The 16,958-nt window shown below is 41.5% G+C and overlaps 1 protein-coding gene across 5 annotated transcripts in view; it reads right to left on the bottom strand.

The window, feature by feature from the left end:
* The window catches only part of AFG2A (AFG2 AAA ATPase homolog A), a 327,260-nt gene that overhangs the window by 6,748 nt on the left and 303,554 nt on the right, over positions 1-16,958 (bottom strand). The gene's annotated exons all lie outside the window — the stretch shown is intronic.

Below are 16,958 nucleotides of genomic sequence, written 5' to 3'. Positions count from 1 at the left end.
GCATTTCTTTATGTGCATCTCCTTAATGAGTTCTTAAATCTTAGGAATATCAGATAGAGTTGTCTCCGTTTACTTTGGAGAGCTGCATTAGAACAGAGAAGTGAATTCTGTTTACTCAGCGAGGAAAGCTGGGAGAATTGCAAAGAATCTGGGGAGGGGTGGAGTGGCTGCAGAGGGAGGGAGGAGAGAGTGGGCGGTAGGAAAACGGAAGGGAGGAAGGTTCAAGTCTTGAATCCTGAAATGTGTTTTAAGCTCTCCGGACTTCAGACAGCGGAAGCGGGCTGATGCCAGTGTCATTCTAAAGACACATTACTGTGGTGAAAAGAGCTTGTGGGATGAAAAGAGATATTGTGATTTTCAGGGCAACAGGGAAAACAGTGATTGATATTGACTGCACCCTTATATCGGTAAATGAAAGGGCCAGCTGAAACACATTTGTCCAGCCATTCAGCATATTTTCTCTGTTTGTTCACTTACTGAAAAGAGTTCCTCTGCTTATGCTGGGCTAATGGCTGCCAAAGCAGTTTAGTAGCTCTTTAGGGGATTTAGCAGCATGTTTAGGGAGCTTTCAAAAAAACATGCATAGATTTAGATGGCTTTGTCAAATTACGACAATGTAACTGTTAGTTCTGGGCTTCATTAATGAGCACTGAAGTCGACTATAGTGGTTATGCATGTTAATGCTTTTCCAAAAAGAATGGCTACCAACTTGTTGAAGGAAAAAACAAAACTTCTAGGGATTAGGGAAACAACTTCATCACATATTCTGGTGCAAAAAGGGCTACTTGAAAATCAGATGTGATATTTAATAAGCACAATAAAAGCACATAAAACGCCCCCATGGTAAACTGGCTCTATTCTGTTCCAAAGGGAACCTTGGGGACCTCCAGAAGGAGGTGAAGGGACCAAGTACGGAGAGCTCAATCCCCTCCTCCCCTCCATCTGAGCAGCACTTCTTTCATCTGTGCAAGAATCTGAAGCGATGGTTGCAAGGCTGAAAAGCAGGAAGAAGAGTCACTGCAAGAGGCACAGAGGACTGAATTTCCTGCTCGCTGGTGCAGTTCGAGCTGCTTCTCTGAGACAGTACAGGAAAGGTTTCCACTGTGTGGCTCCCCCCTCAGGCTAAGCCGAGTAGAGGTTACCACCACTGGGCCAATGCCATGTCTTGCACACTTCATACCTCACACTCCCCTCAGAAAATACTGGACCCAGCACATAATGACTACAAACATTTACTGAACACCTACCACGTGTGCTAGACAATTACTAATGACTTCACTAATTAACTGCTGCGGGACTTGTGCCCCCAGGTTTTGTACATGCAGTGGCCCCATTGCAGAGGTGTATGTGGAGCCTGATGGAAGCATGGCAAATGGAGTGGTGGTGAGCGGCGGGGGAGGGAGGTTGGGTGGGGTTGAGGAAAGAAGGGGAGGCGCAAGGCTGCTTGGAACCTCTCAAAATTCCTGGAATTTGGTTCATGTGGCCGGGTGGCTAATATTGCTGGCACATTTGAGAAAGTGAACCAACAGTCTAGTAAGGCTTCCTCTCTCAGTACACAGTCATCAAACTGGGAGAACAAGAAATGATTATACTCCTCTAATAACTGGAATCTCAGGTAGCCTAACATGTCAAGGTAGGGAAATGTAGGTAGTGGGAAGAGAGGTCACTGAGGCCTCGAAGGCCGTCCTTGGGGTCGGCTCCCCTGAGCAATTCCTCTTTGCAGATCAACCTTCCTTCCTTCATATCTGCATCTATAGATTTTTCTCTAAGCTATAAACTGCTCTTTGCCCTTAGCTTCTACGGCAGTGGCAGAGGGGGGCACTGGTGGTGGTCAGAGCAGTAACTGCCATTTGAAAGCTGGATGTTAGTAACTTGGGGCCTTCGGTATATGTTAACATTTCACAATAATTTGCCAACTATATTTAATACTGGCCTGACCCTTAATTAACAATTTCTACAGAATTGTGAGGTATAGAAAACTTGGACAGAGTTTTGACTAAAGCACTAAGAAATGTTTGGATTACACAGAGATGACCTTTAGAATCTCTGGGAGACAATGACAAGGGAAACAGAGCAGCTGAATACTGGTACTCAAGCACCTCATATGAAGTTGTCTTCCCTTGTGTAGAAGGAGCCCAGCTGTTTGCTGTTCTAGGGTGGCTGAGGGCTGCCTGAATTCAACACTTGCTTCAATAAACCTTATCCTGTTTCTTTTTATTTACAAGGGACGCCCTGAAGAACCAGTCAATTAGGCAATCCTTTCTGCCACTTTTATTTTCCTCTCATATTTGCTTAGCAATATACAACAAGTAATTGAGAGGAAATAGACCTCTACTCATAATTAACCCGTCACTCATCAATCAACACCCACTGAATGGCTACTCTGCGCAACAACTAGGTGAGGCCAGCTGGAGGGTCCAGAGATGTCCAAGACATAGTATTAAGAGGTACCACTAGCAAGGCAAAAGGAAAGTGCTTTGGTAGGGAAAGAAGGAAGAAATTATTGGTTCATAAACTGGAGTGGGAAAGACAGAATTTAGATATGCACACAGGAAAGGAAGGGGCATTCTGAGCAGAAGAAATAAAGTGAGCGAGGTGGGGAGAAAGAGACCAGGAATTACAAGGATCTAGCCTCAGTATCCAAAATGGAGGGGGGGAAAAAAAAAAGAGTAATTCTATCATGAAAATGTCACTAAAAATAACAATGATAGTTTTCAGAAGTCACGTGGGCCATAATGACAGTAAAGGCTAGCCAGTGACAGTCATCTCTAATGCTCTAAACCCAAGTCACAAGCAGATGATGCGCTAGCAGCTGACAGAGCATAACTCCTAGAAGATCCTTTGTTTTTATTTTTTTCCCCATAAAAGGGCTTTTTAGTAGAAATTCCAAAAGGAAAAACATTAATCAGATTATTGGTTCTTCTCTCCTAACTCCAATAAGAAGACAGGCCCGGAAATGCAAGTATTCTTAGGAGATCCATTTCATGATGGCTGGTTTCTATTTGCCCTGGGTCATTTATTTTGGCGTGAGTTCCAAGATACCATGCTTCCCAAGAAAAGTGCAGCTTTCCTGCTTGTTTTCATGGCCCATGCCAGCATTCCCCTTGACATATTAGTGTCTTTTCAGAGGAAGAAGTATTGCATGATCAAATAGGTTTTAGGTAGCACTGTATATACTCTGTCTCCCACAAAGCACAGTGGAATGCTAAAGATTTCTGTGAAGCCTAGCAATGATGATCCGCTTAATTTTTTTAACCTGATGTTTTTCCCACAGAACTTCTACCTGTCCTCTGTTTTTGGCAGAACACCTATAAATGGTTACCTTTAGGGCCACTGCTGACCTTCAGCACGCACTCTGGGAGGTGCTCACCCACACCAAGCAGCTCAATCTAGGCACAATATGGCTCTTGCCTAGCTTATATCCTTTTCTCTTTTGCTCTCACCTATTCCAGAACCGAGAGAAAAGGGAAGGGGCTGAGCAAGAGAGACTGGAGGAGGACCAGTCTGTTGAACGGAGTCAGAAGGCAGCAGCCACAGCACGCACTTGTGCCCTGGACCTGCACGTAGTCCATGCACATTTGTTGAATTGAATTGAACAGTTCCTTAACTATCCACAGATTTTCCCAAAGTGCATGTTATATACATATTTCTAACATTTGGCCAATATCCTGTAACATTTTTACTTAAGTTTCATATGACCTAGACTTTGTCAGTTACATTTAAGTTTCTGGAATGATAAACTCAGTAAGAAAAATTATTTAACACTGTGATATATGTTCATTTTAAGCAAATGTTTCGGTCTGGGGCACTACTTTGAATCTAGTTCTTTCCTTAGGAGCAACAGAAATTTTAGCGAGAATACAAGTATGCCTGTTAGTTTGAGGGATGCTTCCTTAGGTATCAAAATTTGTTATACAGGGACAGGAAATTTTTTTCCGTGTTGTCATGGGGGAGAAAACCACACTTTAACTGAGAAAGATTCCCCCAAATTTACCAACAATGCAGTAATATATATTGGTTTAGAGAACTGAAATGGAAGATTTGTTTATTGTGCAAATCGTTATCTATTGTCTCACTTGATGAAAGTAATCTGGCATCAGCTAATTACTGAAGACTTTTCTGTATTAAGCTTGGAAAGGTGAGGTCTTTTCAGATAAATGTGCTAATACACCTCTCTATTTGGGAATGAATACTATGGAAGCTGAGAAGAAGGCCCTTCAGTTTAAACTAGGACCTTTCTCATTACTCCCTCTGAAGTCTGTAAGAAAGCTGAACGAGGGTATACATATGTGTATCTGCATCTACAGTACATACAGGGGCCACACAGCTCATCCTTCTGCTGGCATCACTTCTGAGATCACACGGAGTCTGGGACTGTTTCAGTGATGGGGGAATTCAGATGAATTTTCCCCATGAGGCCCCAGAAGAACCTCACTGAGGGGTGTAGACGAACATACAAATTTGAGTCACAGACTGTCTGGAATGTTTAACCCGTTTAGAAAGAAAACTCTTGGCACTTAGGCGCCTTAACATCTTTGGCAAAAAGGATTTTGGAGGCTTTCCCCTAATCCCTTCACCATCTTGTCTGTCCTCTTCCCCCAAAGGCTGCAGACTAGATCATTTAAATGAATTTTTAGCCAATTACCAGTTAGGTTGCTTTTGCCATTAGGCTGTAAAAGCAAAATGTCTTGGCTGGCTCTGTAAAGCCAGCGTGTGTTTACAGAATACACAGAGCGTGTATTCTGTGTTGTTCTAAAAAATATATATGTGCTTTGCTGAAAGGTGAAAATGTTATCTGTTTGGGGAAATGAGTAAACAAGACAAAAGACTAGCAGAGTGGGCCTAAGGTCTCACTGTCAGAGCGACTAAGACAGGCTGTGTTTCAGTGGCCGTGACACCCATTTTCTGGTGCCAACGTCACAAATCCTCTTTCCATTCATTCAGCAGTAATAATAGATCAGATATCTGAAAAATAACAAAATAAGCAGGAAATCTCTATATGAAAGATTTAGGCATATTTGAGATGAGCTCCTAAAAGGTAAGAAAGGAAAAGATTTTTATGAAAATGTTTTGAAACCCTCAAAACAAAGTCACTGAGGAAAATAGTAATTGTTTTCAATTGCTGGAAAAAACGTAAGTCGGCAATATAAGCAAAGGGACATATGAGTATGAATTTTCATGCTATGCTTGTCCTCTGAAAAAGCAGTGCCTTTAGAACAACAATACAGCAATAACTGGATTACGTGAGACAACTCCCCCTGTGAGGGGTGTGGGGAGGCAACTTCCCAGGACGAGAAGGCTCTTGACCATTGAACCTTGGGAAATCTAATTACCTCACTTTTAAATGCAAAAGGGCAAAAGAGGCAATTGTGCAGAATTCTGAATGCCACGAAGAGTAAGAACAATGTCTTACTTCACTGTGGAAAAAAAACCGAAACCTCTTATACACAGCCTACGGTTCTTTCCCTCAATCCACGAAACAAGAAGAGTTTAAACAGGTGGCTCAGCTTTGTGAAACAGAAACAGGCTTATTGCGAAAATTAAAACCAACATGGTTTCTAAACAGGCAGCGGCAATTTTTTAAAACGACGTGATTAAGAATGACAGTCAAGGCAAAAACTGTTTACCAAAAAACTAATCAACAGGAAGGAAAACCTGAAAATGTCGGGCACTATTTTGGGTATTCATTCCTCCTGTGCTGTGACCCTTCCCTTGTTCTTTTCAGCTTCACAGCAGCACTACCTGTTTTCCTGGTGCACTGAGATGAGGAACCCAATAAAACTTCAAGCACAGTCATTTCCATTCCAGATAAGGCCTGGGTAGTAATCTGCACTTCTTTTCTATTGACTGTAAACAGATTACGACAATGACAACAGGAACACGTACCCTTGAGGGCATGTAAGCTTGGGAAGAAGGGCTGCTGCTCCAAGTAGGCCTAGGAGCTGCTCACTTCCAACAGGGATGCTGAAATTCTAACATAACCGCCACCACTAAGCTCCTAACTACCTCTCAGAGCTTATCCGGATCCTCCAAAAAAACGGAAGGGTAACAAACTTCTGAAGGTGGCTTAAACAACCAACTGAAGTTCTGTTTGGTTCCCATCACCCCATTCTGCAGGCACAGAGTGTACTCAGATCTGTGGAGAAAAAGAAGTCAGTGATTTTAAATGTGCCAGAAGAGGAGGCTTATTTATAGGGAGACCTCAGATGATAAAAAAGTGGCTCCGGAGAGCTGAGTTCATTTACCTAGTTTAATCACCACATGTCAGGGCTGCTTTTTAAAGAATTCACAGGAAAACTACAACTGCATCCTAGGGACAGTAATTTATGGGTACAAGGATATGGCCATGCATGAGTAGGTGAGCTGCACAGTACAGAGTAGACTACATGGGGAGATGGAGCTGGAGGAGAGAGACGCCCCCAAGCCCTTCCTTGGGCAACTACACGCTGGATCCACGCGGAGGCAGAGCTCCCCTCTCTGCGCCGCTCCTGATGTTTGGCGCCAAGAAAGCTCGCCTTCCAGTGAGGCCTAAATGTGCTTTTCAGCTTCTTTGTATGTCAAGTGTACTAAACAGCTTTAAAGAATTCACCAAAAGAAATGCTCTGCAGTGCTTTTAAAGGCCTTAGGTATTTTCAAGAAAGTGGTTTTGTTAAAAGCATCTTCTGTCTGGAACACCTGTGCCCTGTTGCGCTTAATTGGGCTGCAGCTGGCGCTGACTGTGGCGAGGGGCGGGGGACACGGTGCGCGCTCAGCTCCCCGCCCCCTCGCTTTTCTTTTCACTTTCACAGCCCCGCGACCTCCTTCCCCTACGTGTCTGAGGGATTAGGAGCCCAGTAGAGAGTGGAGTCCTGCTGTTTGCGAATAGCCTGCACTGGAGGTGCTTCAAGGAGGAGGCTACCTGGGAGATTATGTGCTCACGCGGACGCCGAGGACCCATTCTCCCCGGCCCCATTGAGACGCGGTGAAAGGTGGCTGAATGGCCGGGCCTCACAGATGTGACTGAAGGGAGCGCAGCAGGCTCCTGGCCACAGAGCCGCAGATGGAGTCAGACTGTCACAGGCACAGACACGGCCAGGGGTGCCCCGAACTGCCAAGAACGCAGATCAGAGCGCAGAACAGCGCCAGCCGGGGAAGGGAACTGGACGGAAGCAAGCGGCGTTTATTTCAAGTTCTTTAAAATACCACCTCACCGAGCGTGGGAGGCTAGACGTGAGAATTCTGGAGGGCAAGTTTCAGATTTAAGGAATCACCTAACTACTGCCCTTGGATTGTCTGCAAAATAAGCTTTATGATACGAATCCATCTGGGTTTATGTTAAGATCATACAATCTAGAGTGCCATACAGAGTACAGAGTCAAAAGAAAAGAATTTCTAGAAGCCTAGTGATGTTAGAGAAGGGGGAAAACCCCCTGGGTTGCTTAATTTTGCTGATGTAAGTTATTATGAGGTCTCTAAAATATATAGCTGAAGTATATGTACATCCGGTCATTATTACTTGCATGGAGAAACCCATAATAGTTTTTGTTTTTTAAAAATTTACAAATGAATTGATCATCCCACAGAGGGAAAGAGCTGGGGTTTTTATTCTTATTGTTTCTACAACCATCTGCAGCTGTGGGAACTTTAAAAGTTTCTAACATTAATTGAACCCATAACAAGAAAGAAAGGAGTATTTTTAGTTTTGAAAAAGAACACGCCAACTGGTATGGGTATAGAGAGAACAAGAACCTCGTGGTAGGGAAGGAGAGGGGTGAGAAGGCAAACAGATGTTGGGAGGCCTCCATTCATTCATTTATTCAACAGATCTTTACTGACCACCTACAAGGTTCCAGGCCCTGGGGAACAGAGCAGTGAAGAAAACAAAGTCCCACCTTCATGCAACAAGATTGTGCAAAGGACTGGTTTAACGTACTCACCCTTCAAGGTTCAGTGTGACTGTTTCCACTGAGAGGCGCTCCCAGCGGCAACTTCACTACCTCCCCACGCCTGGCTGCTTTAGGACCCCTTGGCTTATGGTCTGGTAGCGGCCTGTACTACTGTTCTGTCATATCACAGTTGTCAGGTAGAGAGCTATTAGTGGTAAATGTCTGCCTCGCCTCCTCACTAGATTACAAGTTCCATGTAGGCTCGCCAGCCTTGGCCCTGCTGTACTCCCAAAACGTACCAAGCCCCTTGACCTTCGGGAGTCTACAAAAAGGTCTACTGCTGAGCTCATCTCTGAACAGAGATATAAAGTGGTTTTTACCTTTTTTTGTTTTAAATACACACAAACACACATACACATGCAGCTCTTGCTGTGACAACTGCAGCCAAGATAACTGCCTACTGTAGACTAAAAAAGCAATAATGTCTGGGGCACAATGGGTCATCCTAGGTGTGTATTTGTGAGCCCTTGCGGGGCGTGCCGATGACCAAGTTACGCTCAGAAGGCTACTGAAGCCCTGCAAGAGGCACCAAACTTTGGGTAAAAAGCACTTAGGAATGGGAGAGCTAGGACCCCCTGCAAAGAGGAGAGAAGAGCACAACAGGGGATATTCTAGGGAGAGGAGACCAAGCAAAGTTCAGCTAGCTCTAGGACTCCTCTCGAAGTCTGGAGGGTTGGATCCTCCCTGCCAGTGTTGTGGGAGCTTGGGAAGCAGTGGCTGGGGGAGGGTGTAAGCAGGGGTGTTAAGCCAGTTTTAATATACCCCGTGTTTCATCATCTGTCAACCGTCTTCACTGCAAACTCCCACATCATGCCCCAGCAACACACACAGAAAAATGCCTCCTTTGAAACTCCAGAGCTTCGGGGATGCTCTGGGCAGCCTTCCCTGGATCTTGTCTAGCTTGGGATTCTGGAGTCTGACCACAGAATGAAGGATTCAGGAGTTAGTACCTTTTACGCCACCTTTTTTCTTTTTTTGAGATATAATTGACATAGAACATTACATTAGTTTCAGGAGTACAACATAATGGTTCACTATATGTATATGATGTGAAATGATCACCACAATCAGTTATTTCTTTTTCCTGTGATAAGAACTTTTAAGATCTACTCTCCCTGCAACTTCCAAATTCACAATACAGTGTTATTAACTATAGTTACCATGCTGTGCGCTACACATCCCCAGGACTTACTTATTTTATAAGTGGAAGTTTTACCTTTTGATTGCCTTCACCCCCCACACCCATTTAATATATATAATGAACTCGTTTCTCCTTTCCCATCCTCCGAGCAGCTGCAGGCTGGTCCTGCTCAATCAGCAGCCTTGCTTGGCATCCTTAAAGTCATTTTAAAGAGTATGGTATGGTGTTAATGGCTATCTGTGTTAAATAGAAAAAAATGACTTGACAATACTTAGCTAGCTAAGGTGCATCTGAAGACAGGTCCCAGTGAGCAAATGCTAAGTATCATTAGCTCATGACAGGGAGTGAGAAGACAACATGATTATTTATCTTACACTTATTTTACAGATGTCATTCTCATTGACAGTAGTATTGTCCTGAAAGAAAGGAAAGCTCTTCTTTCCCAATAGCATATAAATAAATAAAAATGGATTTATATTAAGTGATATCACCATCAAATAGGATACTCTAAAACACCTAACAGTATATATTCACATATCTTCTGTACTTTTACATTTTTAAGGTGGTCTCTGTTTCCTCTGACAGATAATCCTTATGTTGCTTATTAGCCATTTGTTTAGAAGCTCACATTATATTATTTTGTTTCAAACTCAAATAATAATAAAGCAACACTGTCTTATTTGTTACACGAACTGGATGCTATTTCAAGTATTACTTCACCAGTTTTGTGTGTTTATTGGCTATATAATAAAGATTTATTTATTTATTTATTTTTTGGCTGTGTTGGGTCTTCGTTTCTGTGCGAGGGCTTTCTCGAGTTGCGGCGAGCGGGGGCCACTCTTCATCGCGGCGCGCGGGCGTCTCCCGTTGTGGAGCACAGGCTCCAGACGCGCAGGCTCAGTAGTTGTGGCTCACGGGCTTAGTTGCTCCGCGGCATGTGGGATCTTCCCAGACCAGGGCTCGAACCCGTGTCCCCTGCACTGGCAGGCAGACTCTTAACTACTGCGCCACCAGGGAAGCCCCCTATAAGAAAGATTTTTAACCTAGGGTCCTTGGATAGCTAGATGGGTCTAAGAATATTCTGAAACCTGTGAACACTTTTATATGTAGAGAGACGGTTCAAAGCTTTCATCATATTCTAAGAAGGAACCATAACCCCAAAAGGGTTAAGAACGACTGCTCTATAGTAACTACACTTCAAATCCTTTTTTTTTTTTAATTTAAAAAAAAAATTTTTTTTTTTTTTAGCTGCGCTGGGTCCTCGCTGCCGCGCGCAGGCTTTCTCTAGTTGCGGCGAGCGGGGGCTACTCTTTGTCGTGGTGCGCGGGCTTCACCGCACTGGCTTCTCTTGTTGCCGAGCACGGGCTCTAGGCGCGGGCTTCAGTAGTTGTGGCTCGTGGGCTCTAGAGCGCAGGCTCAGTAGTTGTGGCGCACGGGCTCAGTGGCTCCACGGCATGTGGGATCTTCCTGGGCCAGGGATCGAACCAGGGATCGAACCTGTGTCCCCTGCATTGGCAGGCAGATTCTTTATTTTTTTTTTTTTAATTAAATTTTGTCATTTCTATCTATCTATCTATCTATCTATCTATCTATCTATCTATCTATCTATCTATTTATTTATGGCTGTGTTGGGTCTTCGTTTCTGTGCGAGGGCTTTCTCTAGTTGTGGCAAGCGGGGGCCACTCTTCATCGCGGTGCGCGGGCCTCTCACTATCGCGGCCTCTCTTGTTGCGGAGCACAGGCTCCAGATGCGCAGGCTCAGTAATTGTGGCTCACGGGCCCAGCCGCTCCGCGGCATGTGGGATCTTCCCAGACCAGGGCTCGAACCTGTGTCCCCTGCATTGGCAGGCAGATTCTCAACCACTGCGCCACCAGGGAAGCCCGGCAGGCAGATTCTTAACCACTGTGCCACCAGGGAGGTCCCTTCAAATCCTCTTAAATCCTATGACTCCTTCATTGTAATATCTATCTTCCCCTTTCCAGATGACTTAGGCCAGAATGCAACTGGGCTAGAACTACCACAGCTGGGGAGTATAGAAGTTACAAAGCAGAGTTGATCATAGTGAAGACAAGTAGTTTTTACTTTCTCAGACCTTCCTCTTGTACCCTAGAACAATTCAACAACTGCCTCTAGGTATAACTAAGTGCTTATTTAGGTCTTTATTGACATGAAGAGGAACTAAAGATCTATATCCTATTTCATTTATTGAAAAAAAAAAGGTAGGATAATAAGACACTAAGACCGCAAATTTAAGCATATTAGTTAAGGAATACAAAACCCAAGTTCCCAAGTTAAGATTAGCATTTACAAGTAGCACGTATTAACTATGTGTAATTTTAGATTACCCATTAAGTGAATTTTTAAATTTAAATATATGTAGGTTTTGATGTTTGGTAATAACATTACACACTGGGGTATTTATAAACTGAGGAAGTTGTTTCCTTATCTGAAAAACTATCTGGCCTGTTGTCTTATAAGGAGCGAGATGCACTTTGAACTATTTCTTGAATGTCCATTAAAAAGGAAAAAAAAAAAAGATCTCTGATTTTATTGATTTAAAAGCCAGTAGTAAGATACAGTGCTTGCCTTTTAACAATTAAAAAATTATATATGTAATATAACTTAAAAAGAAATTACAAATACTTGTAAAAGCCACATTGGCTAATCATTTTCATTACTGTTACTCTTAATCCAGATGCAGATGAAGAATAAAGATGATTCAGTTTATGAAGGCTTTACCAAAACATTCACGTTTTTTTCTTCTGATCATTAAGTCCATTACTTAACGGCCTATGAAACTTAAACATTCTTTCTTAACTACTGTTACCTAAACTCCTTTATAAGAATTCTAATGAGAGAACAAGATTTGTGACAAGTTCAGCAATGAAAAGAGCCAGAAAGTCTCCATTTGTAAAGAATAAACTAAAAACTGTGAGAAAGGCCATAAAAGCAATCCACAGATACGGAAAGGGTTGTGAAAAAAGGAGAAAAGATGAAACTACTTGTTGATAATGAAGAAATCACATTCAACATTTTTTTAATTTAAAAGATGTATTAAATTGTCACTTGGTGGGATTGGTTTGTTATCAGAAATGCAACAGTTGGTATATTTAAGGAGCTAATGGTGAATTTTTAAAGCATAGATTATTCATCTATAGTTTTTAAAATCTAAAATGTAAAATTTAGTGAATTTGAGTATGTCTATTTAGTAAATCTCATGACTGTACCCATACATTTTACCTCATCATTTTAAACTAACCATCAAAAAACGTATCATTGGAAAGAGACCAGTAGATATTTCTAACTGAACAGAACTTTTTTTCATGGAGGTGAGTCAACTGGACACAAGGGGATTACGATACAATGGAAACTATTTTGCAATCTTAGTCAATGTATTCTCTATTATGAATGATAAAATATACACATAAAAGCACCCTATAATGTTGTAAAGAGGAGCAAGTGCCAAGAATTTCCTCTTAAGGGCTGTACTTTTTCACTTGGAGATCTAATCACGAAACTTAAGATAGGCTACACCTTGGTAACAAGCACCTCCGTTTTATTGTGCTGGCATCTAACTGGAAATAAACCCATACCATCTTTGATACAGTGTGTTCAAATATCTTCTGTACATATTTTATAATTACACTGAAGAATGTGAGAGTCAGGAGAAATTCTGAGTTATTTTACAGGTCTGTCCTGCTCTCCCCCACCAACTCTGTTCTCTTTGAAATAAAATATCTACATTCACACACCCACAACCCCCCTCATCTGCAGATGCAATATTAAGTCCACAAGATGTAGCATGAGTTTAAGCACTATATTAAAGTGTGAAGTATATTTTACTATCATTAGTTCGAAGCCCAGCATTTGTAAATCTTTTAAAATTAACTAGGCTGTTAAGATCCCATCACTCTGGCAGCAACCCAGCATAGCCGTGCCTTTAACAAAAGAATTCTGTAATAAAACGAGATTTTACATGCTGAAACAAAATATTTTAAACCATCTTTCTGCCAATTGCTCATTTTAGTAATATTTGTGGAATTTAAACCACCCCCCCAACACATATACAAATGTTCCCAAGGAAGATTATGCTAAGTTTTGGGTTAACCTCAGAATTACTAACTTTTTATATCAATCTTTTAATGAACACTTTTATTTTCTTTAAGAAGAAACCCAAGTCTTGAAAAGACTTTAAGGCATGTATTCTTTAATTGCCGTAACAAACACGACCAGGCTAACTTTAATCAACAGGGACCAATGAGTAGTTTTCACACTACATATGTGAACGCCTCTTAGCAAGGTGGATTAAATTCTGCCTCAGCTTCTCTTATGTCTCCAAATATTTGCAATCATTTGTGACATCTGCTGTATATTAGTTCTTGACTGCTAGGGATAGAAACTCAATTTGAATCAAAAGGGGAAATTCATTATAAGGATATTATTGGATCTAACAGAACCTGAGGACAGTAGTGTGGCTGGGCCTCAACAGACCACCTGGACTGGTTCTCTGTCCACGATTTTGATCTATGCTTCTCTGTGTACTTTGCCTTTATTTCTCTCTCACTACAGAGTGGTTTTCCCCACATGGTAGAAAACACGACAATGCACAGTTTCTATGTTTTATATCTTACAGCTTTAGCCACCAGAGAGTCCTCATATTCTCATTTTAGTAACCAAAACTCCTGTGGCACGTCTCCGAGTGGCTTGGCCCAATCACTGTGGCTGGGGAAAGGGCATTATGATAGAGCCAAATTCAGGTAGGTCATTTCCTCTGCACCATATCAACCATGTGTGTGTTGTCACGTTGTGATGACAACTCTGTAGTTTTTTGGGGGGAGAAGGTGAAGATCCTTGGGGCCCTGGAAGTATAGGTGACTGGAGCAGGCCTATGTTGGCTGGTTGAAGGAATGAGAGAGAGAATGTTAAAAAGTGTCCTCTATTCTTCTCTATGTATATGTAACCTTGCATTACTTATGCATTGCTTCAAATGCTGTCTTGGCAACAAATTATCAAAACGTTCTGCTGAAAAGGTGCCAGATGGACCTCGTGCCCAGAGTGCAACTGCCTCCCTGCCAACCATACTTCCAAAACAACGGTGCTCAGCATACCTCAGCGGGGCCAGTTGCTTCTAGCTGCCGTTTTCTTAGATCATGCTGCTCATTAGGGGTCCAGATAACCTTCTGGGCTGTACAACTGATTTTCGGATCACAGGTTATCATCCAAAATATGATAAAGATGGAGCTCCAGTGGCACCATCGGTTAGCACGCGGTACTTATACAAAATATGATAAAGTTGAAAAACCTCAAGGTCCAACTTCTTTGGTAATGATTATGGAATCTACAGGAAAACTTAAAGCTAGTTTTTTGAATGATGATTCTAACATGGGTCATGGTCAAAGACAGATGTTATCTTTGTGTTAAATCCATTCTCTTTCTTAGCAACTAGAGAAGTCTCAATGAAAATCAGAAAAGAAAGCAAACAAAAACTCAACTTCCTTTGTGGGGGGAGGGGTGATATAGCTAATAGATTACAAAGCTCGAGTCTGGAGCTGTTCAGTTTGGAAGTTAATGGAAATTTTATTTGGAGACTAGTCCCTAAATTCAATTAAAATTGTGCATGTAACTAGAACCGCGTGTTGACAAGACTTAAGGAGGGGAAGAATGAAATGGACAGTATTCCAAGTTTGGAAAACTTTGCCTTAATTCTGCCATTCTAAGTGTCTGAAAAATGATTTTAAGTGTCTTTCACACCAGCTCCACCCCACTTTGTAAACTTGACCAACTCTTTCTCTTGAGAATAGAGGTGAAAGGGGAGATAGATGAGATTGAGTCCTTAGTGAACATTTAAGGAGAGAATAATATTATATTTTTTCCCCCTCTCACTTAAACATTTTTTTTAACTAGGAAAAACTCAAACATATACAATAGTAGAGAGAATAATGTACAGCGAACTCTCATTCACCTGTTAACCTGGATTTCTCTGTCAAGATCATAATCCAATGGTAAATCCTCGGTTCTCAACTTACTTGATCTATCATTTGATATCAATCACCCCCTCCACTTTCTTCAACTGGACACTGGAACACCTCACTCTCTTCACTCCAGCTACCCTGGTTTCCTGACTATTCTTAAACATGGAGAAAGCTCAGTCTTGCTCAGATCGCTTGCTCTTGTTGGTCCCCTTCTGGAATGCTCTTCTCTTGGATAACTAACTGCACAATTCACTTACCTCAGGTCTTTACTCAGTTGTCACCTTTTTTAGTGAGATTTTCCCTGGCCACCTTCATTTAAACCTGTGGCCTCCTCCCTATAATCCTTTTTTCCTTCCCTGCTTTATTTTGCTCCTCCTCTGTTATTGTCATCTAATATATTACATTTTAACTTATTTTGTTGATGTCTTCTTTCTCCTCACAAAAATGAAGACCACAAATAGTACAGACTTTTGTTTATTTTGTTTGTGCCTGGAAACTTACTTGGCAAATAGTAGTTGCTCAGTAAATATATGTTGAATGAATGAATGAGGACAAGTCTGGTATTTGACTTAATGTTAACTAAAGTTAGGACTTTAGTCCTAACAGTTTGGTTTTTTACCAAATGTGGAATTTATGCCTTAGATCAGGTGCTGTATTTATCACTTTACATTGTTTATACTGCTTAGGCAGGTTGTTAAGACTTAAAAAACAAAAATATAAAACAACTTATCCCACAAACTTCAGAACCAATGAACCTTTATGCTCATGTTCTAATCTAGATTCAGTAGAGCTAGCTTTGACTACTATTGATTTCAAGTGTGCTTTTGGCCAGCCTTCCACAAAATGGGGCTGCACTAAATACCTAGTAACCAAATAAGAACAGTAGAGATTAAGTAGAGATTAGAGCTAAATGGAATGTGAAATAAAGCTCTCAGTTGTGATACTATTTTATATTCCCGAGTGGTTGCAAATAATTCCTGAAAGTATTCGAAGTGTAAATTCAGTCTGTCCATTGGCCACCCCCTCCCTTCCCTGACCCCATCACTACCCTAACCCAGGGTTCGCTGGAGAGGTAGGCTTAACTCAGGTGAAGCACACCTGGTTCAAAGCTCTGAGAACACCACCCAATACTGAGCTCTGCAAAACTGCAGCTCCAAAAAGGCTTTCTGACTGATGAACGCCTGATCAGGGGAGATCTTAGTGACTTCCGGTTGCTGGTACTTTTAAAAAGTACTCCACGTGAACTTACGCTGTTTTCCCAAGGCCTCAATGCCTGCCTGATCTGTCAGTCAAATCCACTAGCTTCAGACTCCCCTGTTATAGAAGTTCAGTTCAGCAACAGTACAACTCTTCTTCTACTTTCTCCTTTAAAAATCATCAGCAGAACCTGTTCTACATTCCTGGTCCTCTGAACAACAAAGCAGTTAGAGGTTATTGTAACCAGGATAATGTGTGATCTGTGAAGAAGTGATGCTTCTGAGAAGCAGAAAATCTGCTTTCCAGAAATATGTTTAGAGACAGAAAGTAAGGGTTTTGTAAGGAAAAACATAACAGAAGAAGAAAAACTGCTAGTTATATAAGCCAAAAAAACTGCAGTTGGCTTTGATTTTATGTCAGAAAGTATAAAATCAAAAGACAGAAATATTTTAATGTAAGAAACATTAAATATATATTAATTTACCTTATTTTAAATATTTTACTACTGATAGCATTTGAGTATCAAATACAAAGTAGTTTAGTAGTTTTTTTTCAAAAATAAGAATTATTTCAGACTAGCTCTAAATATATAGGTCCTTAAGTCTCTGAGAAATTAAAATGCAATAATTTTAGAGGCTAGTTTCAAGATTCAGTGTGACAAAATATAACAACAGGCAGAGACTTTTCAGTATGCTAATATTTCATGGAAATATGAAGATATA

This window comes from Balaenoptera borealis (genome assembly GCF_965194805.1).
Source record: "Balaenoptera borealis genome assembly, chromosome: 4".
NCBI lineage: Eukaryota > Metazoa > Chordata > Mammalia > Artiodactyla > Balaenopteridae > Balaenoptera > Balaenoptera borealis.
The sequence above is the reverse complement of the archived record's forward strand: the minus strand, read 5'-3'. Positions and strand labels throughout refer to the sequence as shown.